This window comes from Eubalaena glacialis, chromosome X (assembly GCF_028564815.1).
Source record: "Eubalaena glacialis isolate mEubGla1 chromosome X, mEubGla1.1.hap2.+ XY, whole genome shotgun sequence".
Taxonomy (NCBI): domain Eukaryota; kingdom Metazoa; phylum Chordata; class Mammalia; order Artiodactyla; family Balaenidae; genus Eubalaena; species Eubalaena glacialis.
In genome coordinates this window covers 123,336,756-123,342,153 of record NC_083736.1, presented here as the reverse complement: position 1 = coordinate 123,342,153, position 5,398 = coordinate 123,336,756, and positions in this window count along the sequence as shown.

The window sequence follows — 5,398 nt, the reverse complement described above, 5'->3', positions numbered from 1 at the left end:
ACTTTCTACCCCTCTAGCAGAGCCTAAACGAGGCATTTCCTGCTAGCTATCTATTAAGAATGCAGAAAATGTACTCCAACAAGTCAATCGGGTTGGGCACCTGCAGGAATGAGGAAAATAGGTAGTTCTTTTTTTTTATTTCTTTCTTTTTGCATTAAAAAAAAAGCACTTAGCGATATTGTCTCTTAAAGTGGGCGGCCAATTGTTTGCCCGGAAACCACACACAGAGTAGTAATGTCTGAAGCCTCAGTGGTGGGGCTGGGATCCAAGTGATGTGACTTTCACTCTCTGGAACCGAGAGAAAGTTTGGCTGGTCTCTAGTTTCTTCCTCTCTCCCCTTGGGAAGAGAAGCGGAGCCCAGCCCCCTAGGATTCTGGACTTTCTCAGGCTTCCATGGGCCCAGAGGGATTGAGGACTTCTCCAAACCGGCAAGAGATGAAGCAGTTCAGGACTCCAGCTGCAGGTTTGGAGCAAAGGAGTCCCAGTCCTCATTCTGAAAAATCTTCAATAGTACCTCAGTAAGTGGCACCATCATTCAGACCCCAAAGCCTGGAGCCGTTCTTTGCTTCTCCCATTCTCTGTTTCAATCATATTAATTTAACAGATATTTATTAAACACCTACTATATGCCAGGCACTATTCTGGGAGTTCTGTTCCATAGTGAACAAAACAGACCAAATCCCTGCCTTCCTGGAATAAATACACACACGTTTTACGTTTGTACGTTATATGGACTTGTCAGATGGCAGTAAGTACTACAAGGAGAAATTAATCAGGAAAATGAAGCAGAGACAGGGAATAGGAAGTGTCTCATTTATCCAAGGCGGTCATGAAAGAATTTTCTGATAAGGTGACGTTTGATCAGAACCCCGGGAGGGGGGGAAACCATGTTGATACCTGCTTTCCTGATATCTGAGGGAACATCTAATACAAAAGGCGGGTTCATACCTGGCTTGTTCACAGAAGGACGAGGTGGCCAGCGCGGCTGGAGAGGCGGAGGGAGGAGAGATGGGGCCACAGCACAGACAGCCTCCCCGGGCACGCTGAGGCTGTGGGCTTTTCCTCTAAGTGAGAAGGAAACCTGTTGATGGTTTCCATCCTTTCTCGCCACCTCCACCTTGCTCACACTCGTCCAAACCCCCATCATTTCTCCCCGGGACCACAGCCTCCTAACTGATTCAGTACTTCCACCCTTCGCCCTTTCTAATCCTTCACCCCAAGACAGCCAGAGTGATCGTTTGAGGACATGCATCGAATCCTGTCACTCCTTGTTGAAAATCTTCCAGTGGTGTTTGTTCCTGGCCCGTGACCCGGCCCCCCCACCTTGCTGTCTGTCCTCATCTCTTACCACCGACCCCTTCGCTCCACTCCAGCCCCACTCACTCCTGACTGGTCCTTGAACAGGTTAAACACCCTGCTGTCTTCACACTGACTGTTTTCTCTCCCGGGGATGCTCACCCCCCTGACACGCTCCTGACTTGCCCTCCCCTTCATTTAAACCTGGGCTCAGTCACTTCTTCCGAGAAGCCTTCCTTCATCATCCTATCCACGTCAGCAGCGTCTCCCACTCTCTGTCCTCTTACCCCACGTCCTATTTCTTCACAGCACTTTTCACCTCTGGACGTCATATTGCATATTTATTTGTTTACAGTTGGTTGCCCCTTCTAAAATCATGCCTGGTATATAGTAGGGGCTCAGTAAATATTTGTTGAGTGAATGAATGAGTAGTTGGAGGGAGAGAAATTATTCAGGTATTGACACAAATAGACAACCACAATGGTAATGAATCAATATCTGGTGCAGGAGAGCCTGTGATAAGGAACGCTGACTTCATCAGCAAAGGTAGGGTTGTCTTCCTTGTGCAAATAATGCTCCAGCTGAGATCCAAGAGGCTGAGAAGGAGTTAACCATGCAAAGAGGGGAGGGATGACTGGTCCAAGCGGAGGAAACAGCATGTGCAGCAGCCCTATGGCTGGAGGGGCCTGGGAAATATGAGTCATAGGGAAAAGGAATGGAGACAGTGGGAGAGAGCGTGGTGCAAGGTGAGCTGGAAAGGTAAGCAGGGGCCAGAGCAAGAAGGGCTTTGCAGGCCCTATTGAAGAATTTTGTCTCTTTCCTAAGCAGCAGAAGAAGAGGAAGCTATTTAAAGGTTTTATGGAAATGTGTGTTGAGGAGAGTGGGGAAGGGGAGGGGGTGGGAAGTGACATGATCAGATATGCATTTGTTTTCTTTTTTTATTTATATTTTATATATCTCACGGCTTGCACAATCTTAGTTCCTCAACCAGGGATCGAACCTGCACCCTAGGCAGTATGAGCACAGAATCCTAACGACTAGGCTGCCAGGGAAATCCCCAGATGAGCATTTTGAAAACCTCTGTCTGGCCGCAGTATAGAGAAAGGATGGAGGGAGCACATGGCCGTGAATAGACCAGTTGGAGGGCTGCTCACGTGGTCTAGGGGAGAGATGACGGTAGCTGCATCTGGGGGTTGAGGTGGAAGCAGAGAGAAGTGGATGGACTCAGGATGTAGTATTTAGAAAATAAAATCGACAGATTTGATACCGAATTGGATATAGGGAATGAGGGGTCTCAAGGATAACTCCTAGGTTTGCGGGTTGCATAACTTGATTGATTAGAGTGCCTTTCACTGAGCTATGAAACATCGCAGGTGTGTCTTCTTTACGAGAGGAAATAAAGATTTCTGTCTGAACATGTTGATTTTGAGGAATCTTTGAGCTATCTAAGAAAGGATGATAGTAGTCAGTAGGGAGAGAGGTCTGAGTTGGAGCTATAAACTTGGAAGCCGATGTTATGTAGACGGTCATTGAAGCCTTCGGCTCTAACTCACCCAGGGAGAGCAGAGAGTGAGACATAAAAAAGAACTAAACCACTCTAAAAAATACGGGGGAACAAAAAGAAGAACAAAGGCCTGCTTGTGTAACTGCAACATTTACCGGCCAGGTGGAAGCAATGAGCCAGCAGACATTACTGAGAAAGAATGGCAAAGGAGGGAGGATAAACATCAGGAGAGTGTCAGGACCCTACAGCCCAAAGAAGAACATGTTTCAAGATGGTGGAACCCATCACCTGGGTCAAATGCTGCTGAGAAGTGGGAGAATCTGATGCCTGAAAAAGTTCTGTTGGATTTAGTAGCATGCAAGTCATAATTGACTTTAGTGAGAGATGTTTGCTGGAGGGATGAGGCCAGAAGCAGACTCCAGCGGGATGGGAGAAAAGGAAAGTACAGACAATGTGAGAAGGACTTTGCAAGTGTTTGGAGGTGAAAGAGAGTGGAAAGATTGAGCAGAATCTGGGAGTGCGAGTATGAGCGGTTGACTGACTTCGTTGTTCCTTTTTCTTGAAGGGATAGATTTCAACATGATTAAAGGCCAATGGAAAGGATCCAGTTCAGAGCAAGAGACTGAATATACTACAAAAAGATACTACTATTGTTAATAATATAAAATATTGGAGAAAGCAAGAGGAAAGGATGGGATCAAAGTCCAGGTAGAAAGATGGGCTTTAAATACAAGGAGAGACTGTTTTCTTGTAAGAGGAGGAAAGGGGCATAGGATGGTCCCAGACAGACAAAGTTTATAACCTTGGTACCTATGGTAGATATTTATCTACTTATTTTCAGTGGGAGGAGAATTGGACTAGGAGGCAAGAGATCCTGACTTTTGTATAGGATCTTCCCCTAAATAGATTCACAACCTTGGGGAAGTTCTCATTTTTTTTCCCATTTTTAAAGGAAGAGTGCTCTATTAGATGATCTCTAGGATTTCTTACAGCTGTGCTTATTCTAAGTAAATCAAGAGAATGTGAAATTCAAAATGGTAGAAAATTAACAACCTGAAATGTTTATTTTTTATTGTTTTCAAATGCAGTGCTCACTTCCAGTTCAAGGTGATGGACCTAGGCAATGTATTTAATCTCTTCTTCCCTCCCAAATCCCACTAAAATGCCCAAAGAAATATACAAATAAGAAGAAAAAAAATCCAGAGCAGTGCTAGAAAGCCCAAAAAGGTATCACCTTCAGACCAGATAAATATAATGGCTAATAGTTATTCAGCACTTCCAGTGGGCCAGCTACTGCACTAAACAATTTACATGTATTAAACCACTTAAATAATTCTACAAGGTAGGCACTATCATTATCCAATTTAAAAAACGAGTCAACACTTCAGACTATATTACAAAGCTACAGTAATCAAGACAGTTTGGTACTGGCACAAAAACAGAAATATAGATCAATGGAACAGGATAGAAAGCCCAGAGATAAACCCATGCACATATGGTCACCTTATCTTTGATAAAGGAGGCAAGCATATACAGTGGAGAAAAGACAGCCTCTTCAATAAGTGGTGCTGGGAAAACTGGACAGATACATGTAAAAGTATGAAATTAGAACACTCCCTGACACCATACACAAAAATAAACTCAAAATGGATTAAAGACCTAAGTGTAAGGCCAGACACTATCAAACTCTTAGAGGAAAACATAGGCAGAACACTCTATGACATAAATCACAGCAAGATCCTTTTTGACCCAGGTCCTAGAGAAATGGAAATAAAAACACAAATAAACAAATGGGACCTAATGAAACTTAAAAGCTTTTGCACAGCAAAGGAAACCATAAACAAGACCAAAAGACAACCCTCAGAATGGGAGAAAATATTTGCAAATGAAGCAACGGACAAAGGATTAATCTCCAAGATTTACAAGCAGCTCATGCAGCTCAATAACAAAAAAACAAACAACCCAATCCAAAAATGGGCAGAAGACCTAAATAGACATTTCTCCAAAGAAGAGATACAGATTGCCAACAGACACATGAAAGAATGCTCAACATCATTAATCATTAGAGAAATGCAAATCAAAACTACAATGAGATATCATCTCACACCAGTCAGAATGGCCATCATCAAAAAATCTAGAAACAATAAATGCTGGAGAGGGTGTGGAGAAAAGGGAACCCTCTTGCACTGTTGGTGGGAATGTAAATTGATACAGCCACTATGGAGAACAGTATGGAGGTTCCTTAAAAAACTAAAAATAGAACTACCATATGACCCAGCAATCCCACTACTGGGCATATACCCTGAGAAAACCATAATTCAGAAAGAGTCATGTACCAAAATATTCATTGCAGCTCTGTTTACAATAGCCAGGACATGGAAGCAACCTAGGTGTCCATCATCGGATGAATGGATAAAGAAGATGTGGCACATATATACAATGGAATATTACTCAGCCATAAAAAGAAATGAAATGGAGGTGTTTGTAATGAGGTGGATGGAGTTAGAGTCTGTCATACAGAGTGAAGTAAGTCAGAAAGAGAAAAACAAATACAGTATGCTAACACATATATATGGAATCTAAGGGGGAAAAAAAAAA